Source organism: Hippopotamus amphibius, chromosome 7 (genome assembly GCF_030028045.1).
Source record: "Hippopotamus amphibius kiboko isolate mHipAmp2 chromosome 7, mHipAmp2.hap2, whole genome shotgun sequence".
In the NCBI taxonomy this organism is placed as follows: Eukaryota; Metazoa; Chordata; class Mammalia; order Artiodactyla; family Hippopotamidae; genus Hippopotamus; species Hippopotamus amphibius.
This window is the reverse complement of record NC_080192.1, coordinates 107,264,061-107,286,845: the sequence shown is the minus strand read 5'-3', so window position 1 is coordinate 107,286,845 and position 22,785 is coordinate 107,264,061. Positions and strand designations below refer to the sequence as shown.

At 37.7% G+C, this 22,785-nt stretch overlaps 1 protein-coding gene and 1 pseudogene across 19 annotated transcripts in view; one reads left to right on the top strand and one right to left on the bottom strand.

Annotated features, from left to right (window-relative positions):
* Nucleotides 1-22,785, bottom strand: part of NRXN1 (neurexin 1) — a 1,070,346-nt gene that overhangs the window by 620,411 nt on the left and 427,150 nt on the right. The window lies entirely within an intron of this gene.
* On the top strand, nucleotides 7,934-8,360 carry LOC130856499 (60S ribosomal protein L26-like; annotated as a pseudogene).

Here is a 22,785-nt window from a genome sequence, read left to right as displayed (position 1 = left end):
TATTGCAATTACCTCTTTACTTGCCTGTTTCCACAACGAACCCATGTTTACTGAGGTTAAAGACTAGGTCATGATAACTGTTGTATCTTAGTGACCCTACCACAACACCTGGCATATAGTGGTACTCACCAAATGTCCAAAGGCTGAGAAGCCAAACTTTATTGTGCACTTCCTATTCACCAAGTATCGTACCAAGGACATTATGCTTAAGGTTCAAAAAATCTAGAATTTCCTTCTCCACAAGGTAAAATTTTATTTAAAGTTTAAGATCCAGAACAGACAACCCAGCCCTCATGATCTTCCAACTGTCAAGGCTTAGTCACTCTCCTGGCACATGTTAAAAAGTAAAATAATGACACTCAAAATATTATATTAAAATTATTATGAGTATCTCTCCCACTGTATTTTGTGTGCTCTAGGTCTATGATTCCTACTCCTCCCCTCTACCTCAAGTAGCTAGTGATGAGTTCAACATTCGGCTGGAGAACAATAAATGTTTGTTGAATGAAACGCATGGAATTGACGATATTCTAATTCTCTTCTCCTACTAAGTATACAGAAAGAAAAAGTCTACCCAGTGCACTACATTAATATGTCTTTGAAAATGTCTGATTTAGGGGTAACATCCCCATCAATCCTCATAGTCAATGGCTTTAAAGATCTGTTGCCCTAAGGAAGTTCTTTTACTTTTGTTCAAGGCAAGCCAACAATTATCCTTTAAACTCAATATGCTAAAAATGGAGAATACCAAGTTTTCTGGGTGACCATATGTTCCTATATTTCTAGGTCAGTCTTGATCAAATAGTCTCTTCCACGTACCCCATAAATACACTTGTACTCGTCAGCCCGTCTGTCCTGGTTTCCTTGGTTTGGAAAATGTGGTCACTGTGAATGTTCTATTTATTTCCTACCAACCACCCAACATTTATCTTTTATGTTTAACAATATTTAAATTATCTTAGCTCTTTTCTGAAAAAAAGTAAGGAACACATGGACAGCTATTGGCAGAGAAGATGAATATGATGAACTATTCTTATTTTGACATCAAATGCCTTGGAAATGTACTTGCTGGTGGTGGAACAAGGAAGATTAAGTTTCTCTCTGCTAAGTGAAGGGTTTTCTCTGACCTAAGGATGAAAGCCTAAATGAACGGGCCGTCTGGGCTTGGTAAGTAGATGGTCAGCATCAATACCGTCACCGTAGCTTGATGTGTTGCGTCAATCACAGTATATCTACATGAATGTGAAGAGAGTTCTTAATCTCAGCTCCACATACAAATGGGAAGGTCAACATGTCAAACAAAATTAATAAGTGAGGAATCTAGGATGGTCTCAGGTCTGGCATCAAGCCACAGGCCCCGTCACTTGAGTTTGGCCCTGCATTCCTCACACTGGTACAGTATGTGCACACTTTTAAAGGAAACAGAAAATTCCAAGATCCCCAAGAATACATCTACATACCTCACCCTCTTCCCACAGATTCTGAGCATTCTGGTTTGAGAAATAGTGGAGTGGTAAGTAGTTAAGTGCATGGGTTTTAGCATCAGACTTGGATTCAAGTCCTCAGTGCCACTTAGTAACTGAATGGCTTTAAGTAAGTTAATTAAAGTTTCTAAACGTTGGTCTCTTTATGTGTAAAACTGGGATTTAAATGAAACAATATTTTTTAAAAACCTGCCCCTAAGTGAAATAAGCCAGTCAAAAAAAAAAAAATACTATATAATTCCTCTTATATGAGGTATCTAAAGTAGTCAAATGCATAGAAACAGAACGTAGAATGGTGGTTAACAGGCACTAGGGAGGGGGAAATATAGAGCTGTTTAATGGGTATAGGGTTACAGTTTTGCAAGATGAAAAAGTTCTGAATATCTGTTGCACAACAATAAGAACATGCTTAACACTCAAACTGTACACTTATGCTACAGTGAAGATGGTAAATTTTATGTTATGTGTTTTTCTTAAAACTACAATTAACAACAATAAACCTGCCCTATAGAATTATAGTGAAGATTAAAATTTTATAGATAGATGCAAAGTACTTTATTCAGTACCCACTAGAGTCAGTGCTCTTTATAAAAGGGGGGCAGTATTTTTTCAACGAGACAATCAAAATTATTAAAAGTATCATGCACACAGACATTTCTACTGACTCAGTGAATGATTTCCTCCTCAGTCAGTGTGGTAGTCGGTGGCTGATGGGGCATCAGTCAAGAGAATCACTGAACTCATTCAGATGATTCATTCAATGCTGCCAACTTTAGTGATGATCTTGAGTCGTGTGTTTTAGTGAAGCATGAAGCGGTAACCTGGGGAAGCACCAAGCTCCTAAGAGAAGTCATTCAATTATACTTAGCAGCATCCATTCCGGCACTCTGGTAGGCAGTGACAATTCCTAAACATCTCTGAGAGCAGAGCCACACAGAGTTTTTTTCTGCTGGAGAAAACAGGCTGGTGACATACACATCACCCACATTACCGGACAAGAAGCCAAAGTCCTTCTCAAACAGACCCTCACCCTTGCCCCTGGGATCCACCTCCTCTCACTTACTTCGCTCCAGCCCCACTGGCCTTTTGGTTATTTCTGGAATCCCCCAGATGTGCGCATCCCTCAGGATGTTTGCACACTTGCTCTCCTCTCTGTCCAGAATAAGCTCCCTCAATGTGGCCACAGGAACACTCCTTCATCTTCTTCGGGTTTTTGTTCATGTCATCTTGTCAGTGTAGAACTCTGTGACATCTTATATGAAACTGATACCCACCTCTTCTCCTGGCATAGGGACATTGATTTTTCTCAAAAACACATACTATCCATGATTAATTACATATTTTTAAAATTGGTTTAGTGTCTAAGTCCTTCCAGTACTATCAGTATAAGCTCCATAAAGGTAAAAATAAAAAAAAAAACTTCCCTTTTTTTCACTACTGTATTCCAACCTAGAACAGTGTCTGGTACATAGTACAAGCATATTCAATGTTTTTTAACTGAATGAATGAATGAATGAATATATTGGTCAAAGCCTTATTCAATACAAAGAATCAACAATGGCTTAATGAAAAGAGTTCTCCTCACAAAGGAAATATCTAAGAAATCTCACTTAGCAGCCCCACAGCATGCCCCTACTAAAAGTCATTTTGCTTTAACCTCAAATTCCTTTCCACTCCAGTGAAAGTGGGAGTGTATATATCTGTTTTGCTACCATTTATTTCCCTAATGGGTTTGGGACACGCAGAGTGAGTATCCCAATGCGTATTGAAAACAATTTGGGAATTTAGAGGTATAGGTAGATATTTAATAAAATGTTTTTAATAATGTATTCATTTATTTTAACATAAATCACCTGTTATTGTAACTAGCTTTATGAAAATATACCTTGGGTTCTTGGCTTATGCTAGATAAATCAAATATTCATAAATTACTATACTTGCATGTGGTACCAATATATTGCTTCTGTTCCATATTAGGAGAAAGAACTTCCAAAAAGAGAGAGTGAGCTAGAAAGAATTTACAACAGGGAGGTATGCAGCCTGGGTTCCAATGCCAAATTTGTCCTCATCCAGCTCCATGACCTCAGGAGAGCCACAGGCTCTCCACATCTGGCTGTATAGACTATAATTTAGTATAAAAACCTTCTTAACTTCTCTGAGCCTCAGCTGTCTCATTGGTGAAACAAACATAGCAATCCTTGTTTCACTTGGTTCACAAAGTTGCCCTGTAACTTTGAAAATTGGGACCATACCCCTGGTGACATGCTGGATGATGTTAAGTGGTTCAAAAACTGTATTTAACTTCCAAATAATATTTATTTGGATGTGTACTTGGAAGAAAAAAGTATAACTGGCATATTAAAGTTGTAATTTTATGGATAATATTACTTTAAGATGAGATTAATTTCAAAAGTAAATTAAGTTTAAATGTAAAATATCAAATGATAATATAGGTAATATATAAATATGGTACAATTATGAATGTGATATATAAACAATTGAGGTTTGGGAGAGTCTTGTGAGAATCAGTTGTGATAATATATCAATGTTCTTTCCAAAGTTAACAGTGCCAACCATGGTAAGATAGTTTTAGTATTAAATAAATGTAAGTGAAATAAAGTATTATAATGATTATTCTGGCAAGAGTTTTTTTTTTTTTTTTGAGCATCTGCTACATTCTTGGCACTCAATAAAGACTAGCCATTTTGCCCGTAAGCAAAATCCCTGCAAACAAACCTGCTGGAAGCTGAGGCATATCACAGTAAACTGCTTCCCCATATCACACATCCAGGCCACAAATCCAGTTCTGCTGATGCTAGACTATGCTCTAGCAGAGATACAACTTTGGGAAATGACATCCAGAATTCAACAGACACTTTTTTGAAAACCAAAAGGCAAATCCTATAAGTGAGGAAGCCACCCTTCTACATGTTCCTTATGTCCCACTATGCAGTACTGAGAAAAAATAGAATTAGAGCCTTATGATCAATGCTGAATAATAAAAAAAAAAATAGCATTGCTCAACTCAAATAAAAACTGTGATATTTGGTCTTTCGCAGAAAGGACTCAAAGAATCTGCACCTGATGAAACCATATATTTTAAGGGAAGTGTGTAGAATGCGTATAATCTGTATAAAAATGTGAGCGTGCGCAGGAGACGTACGACCCTGGAGTGCCTGCCGTCTGCCTTGCTCCCCTTCCCGCATTCCTTACCATGCGATATGCCATCGCTCAGACACGGTGTCTCCGTTCTAGTCTCTTCTCAGTTACTCCCTGGCTTTTCTGCATTCACTTACCTACTTTCTCTTCATTTTCTCAGATTAATCAGAAATTCTTCCTATCTGCTCTGAAAATAGACAGGGGTCTAACTGCTGCTGGTTCTCTAGCCATATGTCTCTTGTCACCCATTCAATTGTAAACTCCATGCGAAGTCAGAAACCATTCTGCTTCATTCACTGTCATGTCTACAGCACCTGGCATACAGCAAATTCTTCGCAAATAGTGAATGTGTGGATATACGAATGAATAGAGGTCCTTATGGAGCACCTGTTACATGCCAATTACTATGTAAGGTTCATTGCTGCTCAAGTATTGAGCATAACAAAATAAATCTTAAAATGCTACAAACTTTATAGTCCCTTGTAGATGTGGAGTGTTTCAAAAGCATTTTTAGTTAATTTTTTAAATCGGTTATTCACATGCAGTTTTAAATCAGAACCGTTAAATTCTCAACCAGAGATTTTATCAAGATTGTATTTACTATTTAAAAAGATGGAATTCTACACTGCTGTGGTTACAAAATGTGCTTGTACAATACATGCACGGTTTCATGCAGCTTCATTAAATGCTGGTTCTTTATAATATTGCCTGTGAACTACTTTCTGTGATGCTGTTGTATCTATGAAACAATCCAGGGTATTCTGTTAGTATACACAGCTTCTCCCATGATCTGAACACTTCTACATCCCTAATCCATGAAAGCGTGGGACATTATATGGCATTCTCTTGGACAACCGGCATTAGCCCATTATACTCTAAATATTCTAATTCCCTGCCCTGAATCAAGGGTGTTCTGTACCAAATATGGTTTCTTCCATAGAGGCTTCTGTTTTTGGTGAACAGTTCTGACATAATGGATGGCAAAATATGTACAAATGCTAGTGATCACTGTGCTGTAAAGAAGCAAAGAAAGTGTCCATGGAGTTTTAGGGGTTTACCCAATAATCTGGTGGGAAGACAGTAGAGTCAGCACTTTGAGGTCAGAGACTGAAGTTGTTAACATTTTATTTCCAGCATGAAGCTTGATTTCTCGTCTAAAGTCACCATAATAAATGTTTGATGAGTGGATAAAGGGAAAAAATAGCTACATAAGGTAGGAAGGGCTATTTAGTATAAAGAGTCTGAAGCCCTCTCTTTTTATAAATAGGACAGTCAAGGAAAGCTCTACCGCATATATACATGTGACTCAGATCTTTAAGGAAAGACAGATTACGATCTGCAGAAAGGAAAAAGTGGGACAAAAGATGACAGTGACATAAGAAATGTAGGTCCAGGGAAGTTCTGGGTTATCTAATTTTAATTATCACGATGCCTATGATTTCCTTCTCCTTGATGTTTCACCGAATCTTTTTCCAGTTCCCTTCCTTGCTATTATGATTCTTTCCTGTATTCAAGGGCTCTTCCCAAGGGGGCTGACATCAGCGAGGTCTCTGTGCTGTGCTGGGGAGGAGCAAGTCTGTTAGGTGGGAGAGAGCATCTTTCTCATCCCTCGACAGATGCCCCAAAGCTGAGCCTGGAAGCCTGCCCCAGTTTGCCTGTTAAACGCAAGTCAAGCGCCCTTCAGCAAAGATTCCGGCTTGGCTTCCTTCCCTTGGCTATTAAGCTCCATTCCCACAGAATTACTACATGTCTGAGGCTTCTAAAACCCTTTGTGTGGATCTCAAACAGTTATTGTGCTGGATCCAAATTTCCACCTTGGTTAAGCAGGCCTCAAATCCTTTCCAACCCTGCCCCTGGCAGTGAAGGTCCAAGAACACATAATAAAAGAGGGGATAAGAATAACATCTACAGCTTAGTGACCACTTATTATGGGCCAATCACTGTGCTAAACTCTTTGAATGCAGCATCTCCTTACCATAAGCCCTCCCTGCTAGCTACGACAATTACTCCTATTACCTCTATTTTATGGATGAAATAAAGAAACTCGTTCAAGTTACACAATCACTAAGTATTAAAGCCAGCAGAGTTTTCAAGGGCTAGGGCAAGGGCAAATGACACTAGAAACACATAAACCGGCTTAACAAGCCAGCATGTAAACTGACACCTGCTGCAGTCTGCATGCCCCAGGAGAAGGAGAGTAATGGGTCATCTTCTTCATGCACTTGGGTAGCAAGTACGTGAGCCCAGAGAGCCTCTGTGAGATGTAACAGATGTTCTAACAATAACAGCATAGGAGGGTTTTCTGAGCTTGTGGCAGCAATGGAATTGGGAGAGGTGACTTTGCAAACAGAGCTTGTTCTCGGTTCAGGGAGCAAAGAGCAAGAAGACTTCCAGGACTCCCCTGGGTTCTCTCTTTAACCAGGATAGAGAGGGCTACTGGTTTCAGAGCATAGACTATCCATCTTAAAGACCATGTAATCTGTTGTGTCAAGCTTGACTCTTTGGATACTTTTTTTTTTTTTAAGCAGGAACCTAGCTCAGTGGAAAGGATGCTCATAGTGGGAAACACCTGTGTGTGGTGTGTACATGATCACAGAGGGATTTAGAGAAAAAAGTCTGGAAAAAACATGTCATCCAAGTGCCAAGGACAAAATTGGCATCAAAACACCAGCATCAGGAAGCTTGCCATGAAGATGGGGAAATAGAGCAGGTTGAGGGGGCACATTACTTAGGAAGGCATCCCAGCCAAATGGGCCAAAATCTGTGTATTGACCAAGAGTTGCCAGTCGTAAAAAGCCCCTGGCCTGGGCCAAAGAGAGCACACTTCCTCTGCCTCCACCTCCCGTTCCATGCCCTGCCCTCAGTCATTTCAAAATGAAATTATCTAAGATCAGATTGTTTGTGCCATTTATTTGAACAGAACCATGGGTTTCTGACCAAGTGTTACTTCTTGTGAGTCTTGTAAACTAAAGCATGATAAGGTGAGTAGCTGCGATGAGGGATAACTAAAGGGATAAATTTTATGTGAAAGCGCAAAAGATATGTAGAGAATATTTTCTTCACCCCAATCAGCCCAGCTCTACTTCAGTTCTTCGGCACTGACAAGTGGATTGCACATGAACCCATGGGGCCTGCGTCACCTGGTACTAATGGGAACTTCTATATAGATACTTAAAGAACACTGACTTTATAAGTATATGCATTTCTCCCATAGTTTCTCTATTTTTAAAATAATAGAAACTGTGCAGTATAAAAAATACAGTAAGATCGCTGAAGCACCAGCAGCCAAAATGAAATGCAATGCCTTTGTGACTTTTGACCGAAGCAAGAACCGTAAAAGGCACAGCAATGCACCTTCCCACATTCGCAGGGAGATTATGCCTTCCCCTCTTTCTAAAGAGCTGAGGCAGTGTTCCATCCATGCCCATCCAAAAGGATGACGTTCAAGCTGTGCAACAGCGCTACAGAGGGCCACAAGGTGGCAAAGTAGTCCAGATTTTCCAGGAAGAAATATGTCTTCTACACTGAACGAGTGCAGAGGGAGAAGGCTGATGGCACAACTGAGCGCACGTGAATTCACCCCAGAAAGGTGGTTATCACTAGACTAAACTGGACAAAGACCAGAAGAAGATCATTGAGTATAAAGCCAAACCTTGCCAAGTAGGAAAGGAAAAGGGCAAATATAAGGAAGAAACAATTGAGAAGATGCAGAAATAATCTAATATACAACTTTCATTAAAAACTGTAAAATAAAAAAAATTAAAAATATAGTATGACATTCAACTTTTCTCTTTAATACTATCAATTTTTAAAACGACTCAAAAAAAAAGATTTAGATGGTAGACATGAAAATGTTTTATGAATCAAACAGATCCAAATATAGATTCATATTTTTGGAGTATATCTGATCCCTATGGTTGGTGGTTCTAACAGAATAGATTTTGTATATTAATTGTACAATGTAATCTTATCTGTTGTTTGCAAAGAGGAAAGTAACCAAAATTCCCTTGACTTCTTCAGTAACGTTTTAAGTGGCAAGTGATAGTTGTTCTTATACCCAATACATCTATGATGTTGAAATATTGGATGATGCATATTAGAAACGTTAGGGAAAAATAGATATCATCATACACCTGGAGTTGTGTGACAATACCCTTGGCATCTCAGCCTACAAAACCTATGAAAAGACATTCTTTAAAAGGTGAAAATTGTGAAAAGGCAACATTAATAAATAGTGACACGTGTCTTTAAAATTAACGACTGAAAAAGACAATGTTTGCCATGTATCACAGCTAAAAATATTTCCACACCGATAAAGTATATTTGCACTTATAAATATATGTATAAAATTTCTTAGGTTTGTATTTCATATTTGATATAAAGGTAGATCAGGACACATGCTCATATCTAAGTAAACTGAAACTTTGTTCATATGTCTATCAATTTCTCAGTCCTAAGAAAAATATCAAAATACACATGAGAATTATCTGGCAACCTTCAATAACTGCAAGCATCAGTGTAGGAGAGCCACGGAGGGAGCCATTTGCTAAATATGGAGAAAGGCCTTCTGATAACTGTCTTAGACATGGTAGTGTGTATTATGCTAAAAGAGAATCATTCAGCCAAAAAATGAAGCCTTCTAAGACAGAGTGGAGGCTGGAGACAAGCGGCTGAGACGTGTCTCTTCCTAAAGGCCCATGGGAATGGTATAAACGGGCTGCGTGCTACTTAATCATTGAAGCAATTATTTATGTGTATGTTTTAGTCCTTGATTCCATTCAGTCTAGCACCATCTGAATCCTAAAAAAAAGGTGCTAAACCTGGGGTTCTTGGTTTCCCTTCTCTCCATCTTTCACCATAGGGTCCTCATCTCCCTTCCTCCTTTCATCCTGTCTCAACATTAGAGAAAACTCTCATACTGTTTAGGGCTGACCCCTCTGTGATACTCTATACCAATTCATTTGTTCATTTATGCAGCCAACCTGAATTTTCTGCCTATGTCCAAGCCACTCTCCAGGCACTAGGTGGGATTCTCTAATGAATAAGAGAAGACCTCTGCTCAGAAGGAACCAACAAAAACAATAATGAAGCATCCAATTTGGGTCCAATTTTCACATCCAGGTTGGAAATTCTGGTATGCTGGGGAGACTGAGCCTTGGGTGTATATTTTTATGAGGTCGCAGTGGCCATCTAGAATAAAATATGAAGAGGGCTTTGGAAATGATGGTGAGATGCTAGTGTGCCGAGTTTAAGACATGCAACCAAGAAAAAGGACGATTTTCTTAGACTGTGATCTGATTCGACAGAAAATATGTTCTGAGTTTTGAAAGCAGGAAAGAATTTGGTCTCTAATTAATTGTTTTGAGATATAAGAGATGCTTTGAGGGTTACTCAATTGTTCTCTGTATTATTCTCTCTCTCTTTCCTTTTTTTTTTTTTGTAGGGAGCAGGGCATGTTCCAAATTCTTTGACTATGATTTATCTGCCAGAGTTAAAAAAGAGGCACACCTCACCCTGCTCCTCCCCACCTCCTCGCCCCCACCCCTGTTCCAAGTGAGAGAAGCACTTAGCAAGGGTGTCAGGGTCAACATTTGAGACTATGAGTATGAATAGTTCTCCCTGGCAGACAAATGTAAGATTAATGAAAACGGATCAAGAATAGCACCTAGGAAGACTGGAAAGGCTGCCTCAGAGAATGCACATCACCTGGAATTCTGCCATAGGGAGGGAGGAGTTGAGGGGTAGGCATCCCAGCTATTTTTTCAAGTGAGGGCTCAACATCATTTTAATTTTCATCACTCTTATTAACTGTGTTCCTTAATAGTTCCCCTCCAGCCTGCTATGGCATGAATAAAATGAGGCCCAAGAGCTGAAACAATGCAAAAATAAATAAAGGCTACAAAATAAGAATAAACAACATGCTATAGAAGCTATTATCTTCCTGGCATTTTCAATTTCTCTCTCCTAATTTCCCCCTAAAACTCTTGTAGTGATTTCCTATAAGAAAACTAACTTTTCAAAAGCATATTTATTCCCAGCTAGATTAGAACTGATATTCACATTTGTTTTGATTTCACAGTTATGATCAGGAGTTGGAAACTTCCCTTCAGCGTTAGACTTCTTCCATCAATCCAAATAATCTATCTCTTCTGCTCATTGCCAATTTTCTTTAAAAAAAAAAAAAAAAGACTTTTCCTGTTTCTTCAGTATCCACTTTTTCCTTAAGCTCTTGCAATCTGAGTTCTTAGGACCACTGTCTTCCAGAACTGCCTCCATCACCTTTTCTCAAATCCTTGTCCTTTCTCAGATCTCCCATGTCTTTTATAATAATTGTTACTGTTTTTCATAATATATGCCATACTGTTTAAAACGCTTCTGTTTTGGGGAGCATCCCCTCTTTGTACTTTGATATACACCATTTTAAATTGTCAAAATAACCCTTTGTTACCCTCTCTCATTATACAAAAATTCACATACAAAGAGGTTGTATGATTCATCAATAGTGCTGGACTCAGGATTGGAGTGCAGATTTGTCTGACTCCAGATCCTTAACTCTCTTCACTCTTCCATTGTGCCTGGACTGAAATGCTGTGTAGTTCACAACAATTTCTTCACAACTACTAAAAGAAATAGCTTGGCCAGGTCAAAATTACAAAAGAGAAAGATCTGTATCTGGTAGAACAGATGGTAGACTTCGCCGGTTCTCCCTGGGAGGAAGGACCCATCTGCCCATCTGGTTCGGAAGTCTGCAGGGACTCCACCCTACACAGGACACTGCAGTAGGAATTCCCCTCGTCTGTCTGGAAGAAGGGTCCTGTTGACTTGCTCCTCAGGTCTTTACGAGGCCTATGGAAAATTCCCTAGGACTTGGTTCTTAATAAGCAAAGTCAAATGGAGGAGGCTGTCTTGGGAAGGTCATGGTTCTGTCCTAGACTTGATCTGGGTCTTTGTCTTAGTTGCCTCAGATGAGAATAATCCTCTAGCCATATCACAATCCCTTAAACCTTTGACTGATGTGTCAGCAGGCTCAGTGTCTCTGATTCACTGGAGCAGCCCGAGTATGTACTTTCAAGCATCTCCCTCATCGTCTCCAGCCATAAGGCCCCCTCTGAAGCTGTCCCCTCCTGTGGTCTTACCTGTGATTAGGTTCCTTCCCTAGACTCTGGGATACATCCCTTCCCTTCTGACCTCTTCTCTTCCCTGTCTTCTCTTCCGGCCCTTACTTCTTAACAAGGGTACTTCTCAAGGTTCAGGTGGTTCCATTCTCTTCCTGTCTCTCCTCGTTCCCTTCCCCGATGGGCATGTATATTCCCAAATCTTCTATACCTCCTCTGTGTGGCTCCTAATCTTTCTCTTGAGCACCCGCCCTGCATTCCACAGCAGCAGAGGAACCTCTCTGCAGGTTTTTCAGGCACGAAATAGATTTTCTTGTTTGCTGTCCAGCAGCCAGCACACACTTGGAATGCAGCTCAGTGTTCAGGACATGTTTTTTAAATAAAAAAATGAATGAGTCTCCACCTGTCTTCCCTCATTATCTTTGCAGATGAGCACGTCCATTTCTAAAGCTTCAATACCTCTTCCATGTCAATTTGTTAAACAAATGAATGAATGAGTTTAAAACAAAACTTATTTTTTCCACCTTTATCCAACTCTCTCCCTGTTGCTGCCCTGAAACAGGTTTTAGAATCAGACTGAATTTATTTGAAACTTTGTTCAATAAACTAATAGGATGAAGCCTCAGGCAAATTACTTAGCTTTCCTGAGCCATTTCTCCTTAGGGGGGAAAAAATCAGAGAATAATGATCACTCTACTTGTTTATTATGAAGATTAAACAGTATGTGTAAAATATCTCAGTGCCAACCATATCCATGCTTATCAGCTCTAATTCCTAACTTTCCTAAAGGTACATGAAGTATCTCATTTAAACCTCACAAATACCTCATGAGATAAAACTTTTATATCCCTACTTTATAAATGAGATGATGAGGAAACAGAGGGACAGAATGTGATTTACTTGCACAAGGTCGGACCAAAACCAAGTCCTAGGCAGTATTCCTCTAAGGTCCATACAATAAACCACTTTACTCTTAGACTACAAGCTCATTAAGAGGCAGGGTTCAGACCTTACAAAAATTGATAACCCAAATGGCTCCAAATAAAATGAGCCTTTAGAAGGTGATCACTAAATAATGAGGGATTAAACAAATATGTTCATCTTTTGAAATCTGACCTCCCAGTTTGATGGGAAGCTATTTTGGGGGAAAGACTGTGAGTACTCCCACAATGCTAAGTGCAAAATACTGAAAAAAAAAAATTCTTGACTTAAAAATTATTGTATAATAAAGAAAACATACTTGGTGATGCTTTTCCAAAAACATGAGGGGGTGGGTGTTGCATGAAAGAGGAATTTTAAGATAAGGAGAAATGAGAAAGAAAAGTAATTCAGAGCAAATATGCTTCAATGAAAGTTGTATGAGTCAACATCCCAGAAACCAAGTCATAATTTCTTCATCAGAAGAGGGAATACAGGATTGAAAAACTTGTCGTGCTAATTGGGGTTGAAGCAGTTGCACTTGATGAAAAGGAAATCATCAGAAACGGTTTGATGCTTTCTATAAGAAGCTGGAAAATGCATTATAATTCCAGTTGTGGATAGAAATTTAATGCATTTTAAACAGGGTGGAAAGGGTGAATAATTGTTTTGTCGGTTGGTGGAGTGGATTTTAGTCATCTCAATGACTATAAACCTAATTGAAGGAGAGCAGAAAGGCATATTGAAAATTGGGGGATGCAAAATCAAAGGTAGGAAAGCAGATTGATTGCTTATATGAGAAATTAATATTGCAAATTGCCTAGACAGAGTTTTAGATTAAATGAGGAACAAAGATAATAATTAGAAGAGAGGTACCTGACTCCAAAAGCAAGAAGAAAGAACTGCTCAAATACAGCAGGTTGTTGAAAAGCTTAAAAAAAAAAATCCTGAAGTAAAACTATATTTTTTCTGAAAATGATAAGAACACACATAATATAATTGCTTAATTAGAAGTCTATCACTTAATTAGGATGTAATTACAGTTACATCCTTGCAGTGATAGATATGGTATAACCTGTAGGGTTTGGTTATGATAGGAGACTAAAAATAAGGGGGGAGGGGGTGTGGAATTTCTAAGTGAAAATACTAAGATTTGCTTTCTGTGGCAAGGGATAGCAATAAATGTGAGATCTGTTTTATGGGCCCTACATAAGCTCACAGTTCTACTTAGAAGGAAAGTTTCTAGAGAAATAACTGAACTGCGACCTTTCTCCAACAGTTCTTGATAAACTTTTCTGTTTGATATGACAGACAAGAAACTCAAGGTTAATTCGAGAGATGCTTGTAGAATCATGTGATCATTAAAGTTCTGGTAAGAATAAGAAAAGAGAAAAATGACATGAAAGATTGTGACATTTAAAAAATTGGCAGTGGGAAACTACATTTTCACATTCTAAGTTTATTTGTAAATGAAAATTAGGGGAAAGAAATATTGAGTAATATTGTGGTTGCTTCTACCAACATGGTTACTATTTTGTTAAGCTGAAATTGTATTAGGTGCATCAAGAATACCCAACTTACTAGAGACATCTTTGCAAATAATAATAATAATAATAACAACTTGGGCAAAGTCACTTAATCTAAGTTTCCTCACTTGTGTAATTAGGGTTGTTTTTTTCTAACCACTATATATACAATGCTATATTTCCTTCTGATGTTAACATTTGATGTCTATGTCATGTTAGCATAACTCCCTAAGAAAGAAGTCATAGGTAAACTAAATCAGAGTGTTGCAAAGATCCAATATGCTTAGAATCTGAGAATTTAACTCTTAGACCTGTCCTTCAAATAGTGTGATTTTAGGTTTGACACACATGCTAGATACACAGGTTTTAGGACGCTACTGGAACAATAGAAATTCTGATAAATGGGGCCAGATATAGTATGTCAAAGGCTTGAGTTAAGTTAATTACGAGATTAACTCACAGAAATCATGAACTTGACTTCTGCAATGCAACTCTAGGAAAGTCAGTTGTTCAAGAAGGTCCAAAATGGTCATTTGGAAAGTGCTTAAGAAACAGGAAGAGTGGAGAGCACAGTCTGAGATTTGAAATTAAGCCACAAATTAAAAAAAAAATTTTTTTTTCATGATAATTTTACCACGCATTAACACCTTTTTTAAATAGACTTTCATAAGTTTACATAGTGTTGACCTGGAGGATTTAAAAACCACTTCAATTTAGTTACAGTCTGCCAGGTCTGCCATGCACATTATAGATTAGAGTGTATTTAAATACCATGAAAATGTACTGTTGCATAAGATAAGCTTAGCTCCTTCTTTGCTCTGAGGCAATTTTATCTCATTGGTTAGTGGGACACAAGCCAGGTGTTATCAAACAGAACTATGACATCTTTGTTACCTGCAATGCTCACTGGTTCCATGAAGTTAGGGAAGGAATCAATAATAAGATGGCAGCTGGTGGAAGGAGCTATAATGTGAAAGAGTCTGGGGCAAGAATCATAAGACCTATTTCTCTACCCAGCTCTACTAACAGTTAACAGTGAGGCCAAAACATGCCTCTTCAGTTCTCCCTTCATTTGGAATAGGATGAAATACCATCTTTTCTTTTTCTTTAAAATTGTATAGCCTTATGGAAAAGGCTGCAAATCTGAACAGCTACAGTTTAATGGATGCCAATGTATTTCATCCAGATTTGGGAAATTCATAAATTAGGTGGCACAGAAAATACAGAAATACAGACAACCACACATATACTGGGTATGGGATCTCAGGACCAAAAACATAAAAAAATAACATCCCAGGATTATGGATGGGAGAGTGGGAGTAAACATCTTCCCCTACCTCTTCTTCAGACCGGAATTTGGCATCCTGGAAAACTCCACTGAAAGCTAGATTAAATGATATCTCCTAATTTTTTTCTTTCAAGCCCCAGAGAGATCCTCTGTATTTAAGGATTTTTTGTTTGTTTGTTTTTTGGTTTGTTTTAATTTAATTTAATTTTTTTTCTTTAAGAACTTTTATTGAGATACAACTGACATACATAAACTGCATATATTTAACTGTACAATTTGATATTTTTTTCTTATTAGTAATGTATATATAGCAATCCCAATTAATTATGTTTTTCTTTAAAGATCTTGTCACCATTCGGAATTTTCTTCTTTAAATCATCATGTAACTTCTTATAGTTGCTCTTATTTTTGAATTTTGTATATGTTATTTTTCCCACTAAGAAAGAGGATTATCAAAAATAAGTTCTCCCTCTCTCCTTCTCAGTCTCCCCTCCCTCCCTTCCTTCCTTCCTTCCTTCCTTCCTTTCCTCCTAATAAAATTACTGCAGGTTCATATACACTGTCTATGCCTGACAGAATGAAAGGGAACATGGATTCTGGCAAAGAGGGAAGCAGACTATAACCCAGAAGCAGAAGAAAGCACTTCTTGAATCTCGTCTGTCTCTTCTACTGACACTTTCACCTCCCACGCTTACTCACTACTGAGCATGTGCGATCATAGTACCAACTGCAGAGACAGTTCCTCTCTCATTTCTCTTCTTTAATTCATTTCAGCCCTAGAGCCAGGGGGGATCGATTGTTATGAGTATTTTTCCTTCAAAGAACAGAAGACATAGTTGGCCTCTGGTATCTCCCTGCTCCATACTACAAATTTCCAGGCTAAAACTTTCCTCGAAGGCAATCCCTAATCATACCATTCTTAAAATCTACTTTCTGGTAGAGATCTCTCACCTGCTCCCAAGCACCATCACCCTCCTAGATTCAAACTGTCATTTAAAAATAAACTACAAGGCAATGACATGCAGAGCCCACCCACCTACCTTTGCTAGAATACAAGGAGGTATATAGTAGTGGAAGTATATCCGGTGTTTTGAATTTTTTAAAACACTGAGTGTTTTGATCATATGCCCTATGCCTGGACTGTGGGACCAGCTTCAGGTTTAGAGTGATGAAGCTTGTTTGACAGAAAACCACAAAACTTAATGAGAATGTTGGCCTCCCAGCATCAAGCAGGTGGTTGCCTCAGAAAGACTTCAAGGGCCTGGGCAGAGAAAGACTCAAATTTGTGCTGCTTCTTGATAATCTGATTCTGGAGGCTTTGCCAAACTTTCCTTAAGGGCGAGGTGAGAAGAAAGAAAGAAACAAATAACAAACTAAGCAGGAAGATAGGAATCTCTTTAAACTCACATTTTGTCTTAGATTATTGGAGTATTTTATTTGCTGTTTTGTTCTGATTTGCTGTTTGATCAGGGAGGTGGTGGTAGAAAAAAATCTTATCTTTTCTTATCTTTTGAGGAAAATGAAGGTCACTCAGAGTGATATGTTAGAACATTTTTGGCTAGAGGACTTCTGAAAATAGGACTTTCAGATAGCTTTGTGTAAAAAATGCTTATCTGTGTTTGCAATCATGACCACAGGAAGGGTTTTACCTCAAAACTTAAACCTTATTATTGTAGGAATGGACCTTAAAGTATACAAAGCTTAATCCTTTCACTTGACAGGTGAAAAACCCTGTGCTCAGAGAGGTTTAGTAAAATGCATTGTGTTACACTTCACATGTGCTGGCCAGCCTTCAGAGTTGTGCACTCCAAATGATCAAAAAGTGCATTCCGGGAAGCCAGTTTTCTTACTTCCTTCATGCTTCACAGTGCTCTTGTTCCCACTCCTTTGAGCTCTGATCTGAAGAAAAATATCTGGTTTGATTCCTTGGTTTTGGTAGAAATATATAGATTTGTCTTGTATTGGTATTTTTTAATTCTTTCTTCTCCAAAACTCATCAAATCACCTTGATTGTACCTTTGATTGTTTGTTATTCCCTGTTTTACCCTTGCCTAGATCAACCCTTAACATCTCTTCCTTGGTCTGTTTCAGTTTTCTCTTTTTTAAACTGGAGGCTTAGGGTCTTTTGATCCTTCATTCATATTAAATCCTGGCCTTATCACAGATCTTTCCAGAAGTATCCATAGCACCCGATAACAAATAGCAGTCTTTGTTAAAGTCCTTACATCATTTTCATCTGTATTACCTAAAATTTTTGTTTAAAATGCAGGTCTACTGCTAAATCAGAAGCTGTGAGAATAGGGATCTGCAGTTTAATAAACTCAGAGGTGATTCCTAATACACAAAATTTTCAACTGCTGGAGCAGTCATTTCCTGTCATCATTTTATCCATTTTCAACATCATCTCCTCCAATTTGTATCCAGCATCAGCGTTCACCTCCCTTCCATGCATCCATTCCTGAGTCACACTGACTGACCCCAGACATCCCCCCAAACATGGTTGTGTATTCTTTTACAACCGTGCCCTTTCTCCAACTTTCACTCTGTGTCAAACTTTGTAACTCACATCCTATTCACTTAGAGATATACTATTTTTCTTTCAATGCTAAGCTCAAATAGCATCTCCTTGGGAAAGTCTGTTTTTTGACATTTCTTGACCACCCTCCCTACACTGTGTTGCCTTGGAATGCAGCACAAACCTTTGTTGTAGAACTTATCTCACTTGAGTGTACTTATAATGAATCTACTCAAGGATTATACAGCACCAACTACTCCTCAGGTTCTAGCATGAAGGAAATAAAGGCACAAGTCCTGCTAGCAAAAGAAGTCTCCCCTAGTTTTCTCAACCACAGAACATAGAAAATTAGTTGAGTAACTATTTTTTTCAATTTTCCCATTGATGATATATAACTAGCACTATTACATACAATAGATGTCTTAGGGCATTAGGGCATAATCTTCTTGAGAAACCCTAGTTGATCAAACACTGACACAATTACATTAGCAATACTATAATAGAGATAAGCCCAAGGTGAGATGGAAAAGCAGAATAAGGTGACCTAATTACTTATGTGTTGTTTCAACTGTACCATGTCTTATTCTTTTTCTATCCTCACTTGGCATCTTGCACCGGCTCATTTCATAGAGGTCATTTGATACATTTTGTTGTTGTTGAATTAAAATCACTGAAGTTCATTTTAATGGTTATGTGTCTTCAGAATCTATCCAAGGCAACGGAAATCATCCATATTTGTAAATTCAGCATCTTCTCAGTGCTAGAGACATAAGCTAGCACTCAGTGAGAGCTTGGTGAATAAATGCACAAATTTTGAAGGATTGTTACTCAAGAATCATAAGTACTACAGTACTTAAAGAAAAACTAATATGAATGTAAAAATCTTTCCTATTACTTAAACTACATTTCTGGATACTCCACTTCAAATTTAATTGCTCCCTACCTTCCAAGACTGAACCAGGAAGAAATAGAAAATATGAAAAATATGAACAAACCAATCACAAGTAATGAAATTGAAACTGTGATTAAAAATTTTCAACAAACAAAAGTCTGGGACCAGACAGTTCCACAGGCGAATTCTATCAAATACTTAGAGAAGAGCTAACACCTATCCTCCTCAAACTCTTCCAAAAAATTGCAGAGGGCAGAACACTCCCAAACTTGTTCTATGAGGCCAACATCACCCTGGTACCAAAAACAGACAAAGGTGTTACAAAAAAAGAAAATTACAGGCCCATATCACTGATGAACATAGACATAAAAATCCTCAACAAAATACTAGCAAACTGAATTCAAGAATACATTAAAAGGATCATACACCATGATAAAGTGGGATTTATCCCAGGGATGCAAGGATTCTTCAGTATACGCAAATCAATCAATGTGATACACCATATTAACAAACTGAAGAATAAAAACCATAAGATCATTTCAATAAATGCAGAAAGAGCTTTCGATAAAATTCAACACACGTTTATGATAAAAAATCTCCAGAAAGTAGGCATAGAGGGAACCTACCTCAACATAATAAAAGCCATATATGACAAACCCACAGCAAACATTATTCTCAATGATCTCAAAGCATTTCCTCTAAAACCAGGAACAAGACAATGATGCCCACTCTCACCACTATTATTCAACATAGTTTTGGAGGTCCTAGTCATGGCAATCAGAGAAGGAAAAGAAATAAAAGGAATCCAAACTGGCAAAAAAGAAGTAAAACTGTCACTGTTTGCAGATGACATGATACTATGCACAGAAAATCCTAAAGATGCCACCAGAAAACTACTAAAGTTAATCAAGGAATTTAGCAGAATTGTAGGATACAAAATTAATACACAGAAATCTCTTGCATTCCTATACACTAACAATGAAAGATCAGAAAGAGAAATTAAGGAAACAATCCCATTCACCATTGCAACAAAAGGAATAAAATACCTAAGAATAAACCTACCTAAGGAGGCAAAAGACCTGTATGCAGAAAACTATAAGATACTGATGACAGAAATCAAGGGCAATACAAACAGATGGAGAGATATACCATGTTCTTGGACTGGAAGGATCAACATTGTAAAAATTACTATACTACCCAAAGCAATCCACAGACTCAATGCAGTCCCTATCAAATTACTAATGGCATTTTTCACAGAGCTAGAAGAAAAAATTTTACAATTTGTATGGAAAAACGGAAGACCTCAAATAGAAAAAGAAATCTTGGGGGAAAAAAAAAACAGCTGGAGGAATCAGATTCCCTGACTTCAGACAATACCTCAGGGCTACTGAAATCAAGACAGTATGGTACTGGCACAAAAATAGAAATATGGACCATGGAACAGGATAGAAAGCCCCAAGATAAACCCACGCACTTATAGTCACCTAATCTATGACAAAGGAGGCCAGAATATACAATGGAGAAAGACAGCCTCTTCAATAAGTGGTGCTGGGAAAACTGAACAGCTATATGTAAAAGAATGAAATTAGAACACTCTCTAACACCATACACAAAAATAAATTCAAAATGGATTAAAGACCTAAACGTAAGGCCAGACACTATAAAACTCTTAGAGGAAAACATAGGCAGAACACAGTTTGACATTAATCACAGCAACAACTTTTTTGACCCATCTCCTACAGTAATGAGAATAAAAACAAAAATAAACAAATGGGGCCTAATTAAACTTAAACGCTCTTGCACAGCAAAGGAAACCATAAATAAGACGAAAAGATAAACTTCAGAATGGGAGAAAATATTTGCAAATGAAGCAACTGACAACAGATTAATCTCCAAAATATACAAACAGCTCATGGAGTTCAATATCAAAAAACGAACAACCCAATCAAAAAATGGGCAGAAGATCTAAATAGACATTTGTCTAAAGAAGATATACAGATGGCCAACAAAGTGATGCTCAGCATCACTAATTATTAGAGAAATGAAAATCAAAACTACAATGAGATATCATCTCACATTAGTCGAAATGGCCACCATCACAAAATCTACAATCAACAAATGCTGGAGAGGGTGTAGAAAAATGGGAACCCTCTTACACTATTGGTGGGAATGTAATTTGATACAGCCTCTATAGAGAGCAGTATGGAGGTTCCTTAAAAAACTAAAAATAGAACTACCATGTGACCCAGCAATCCCACTACTGGGCATATACCCAGAGAAAACCATAATTCAAAAAGATACATGCACTCCAATGTTCACAGCAGCATAATTTACAATAGCCAGGACATGGGAGCAACCTAAATGCCCATCAACAGATGAATGGATAAAGAAGATGTGGTACAATGGATTATTACTCAACCATAAAAAGGAGCAAAATTGTGTCATTTGTAGAGATGTGGATGGACCCAGAGACTGTCATATAGAGTGAAGTCAGAAAGAGAAAAACAAATATTGTATATCAACGTATATATGTGGAATCTGAAAAAACTGGTATAGACGATCTTACTTACAAAGCAGAAATAGAGCCACAGAGGTAGCGAACAGACATATGGATACCAAGGGGAAAGGTGGGGGGTGAAAGAATTGGGAGATTGGGATTGACATATATACACTATTGATACTATGTATAAAAGATATAACTAATAAGAACCTACTGTATTGCACAGGGAGCTCTATTCAGTTCTCTGTGGTGACCTAAATGGGAAGGAAATCCAAAAAAGATAGGGTATATGTATACATATAACCGATTCACTTTGCTGTACAGTAGAAACTAGCACACTGTAAAGCAACTATATTTCAATAAAAATTTTAAAAAAATTTAATTGCTTCCTGTGTTTTGTGTATTTTCAAGACAGAAATAAAGAGTTGCATTAAAAGTGTAAGTAAAGTTGCATGAAGTGAAAAAAGGCTGCATTTCCCTGGGTAGGGAATGAAAATAAGTGGTGGTATTTTCAGTGATATTCTAATCTAATAAAGTCAAATAAACTTAGTTTCACTATATCTTCAAGAACAAATAGCCTCTAATTACAAATTGAGTTTAGAAGATAATGGAGAAAGCTATAAAGTGCCATAAAAATCTGGTGTACTAAAGAAATTTTGAAGGGTCTGTGATACCTCCTTCTTCTATTGCAAAGTCTGCAGCAACCTCACTTCAGATAAAGTTATCTTTTTATAAGCATTATATAAGTGCACACTTCACATTCTTCCTGGGGTTAATGGTTTTCCCACTTATGTCAGTTAAAGGCATCTCTGTTCATTTAATCACCGAGAAAATTTTAGGCTGAGGGTGCTTCAGTTTAAAGAGGTGTCATACTTCTTAGTTGCCTCTAGGGGGCTCTTACTAAAATTCTTGATGCAGAAGCAGCATTTCCCTAAATGGTAACAATGCCTCAAATCCTCAACTGTCTAATTTATATACAAGGAAGAGTTTACTTCCTTTAGGGCATAATCCATTATGTTTCAAAGTCGTTAAAATGTAAATAAATACATAGAAATCTGTTTAAGTTAGCAAACTGTGGTAAGGTAAAATAATCTTGAATAAACCATGGCCTAAAAAAATGTGAAAACTGTATATGGAAAATTCAGCAAAAGAATACTACCATGCAAAAATAATAATTAGCCCAAGTAAACCTGCACACAATGATTTTCAGCACTTTTGCAAGGGAACAAATTTTGCTATGAAAGCAGTACTTAAAATCAAATAAAGGTTAGGAGACCTAGTTTAAAACTGTTATTAAAACACACAGGCATTTTACTTTAATGGTCACAGGCTTAGTTCCAACTATTTCGGAAGCAAAAGCTTATTGCTTGGATAGTAAGTACAACTCA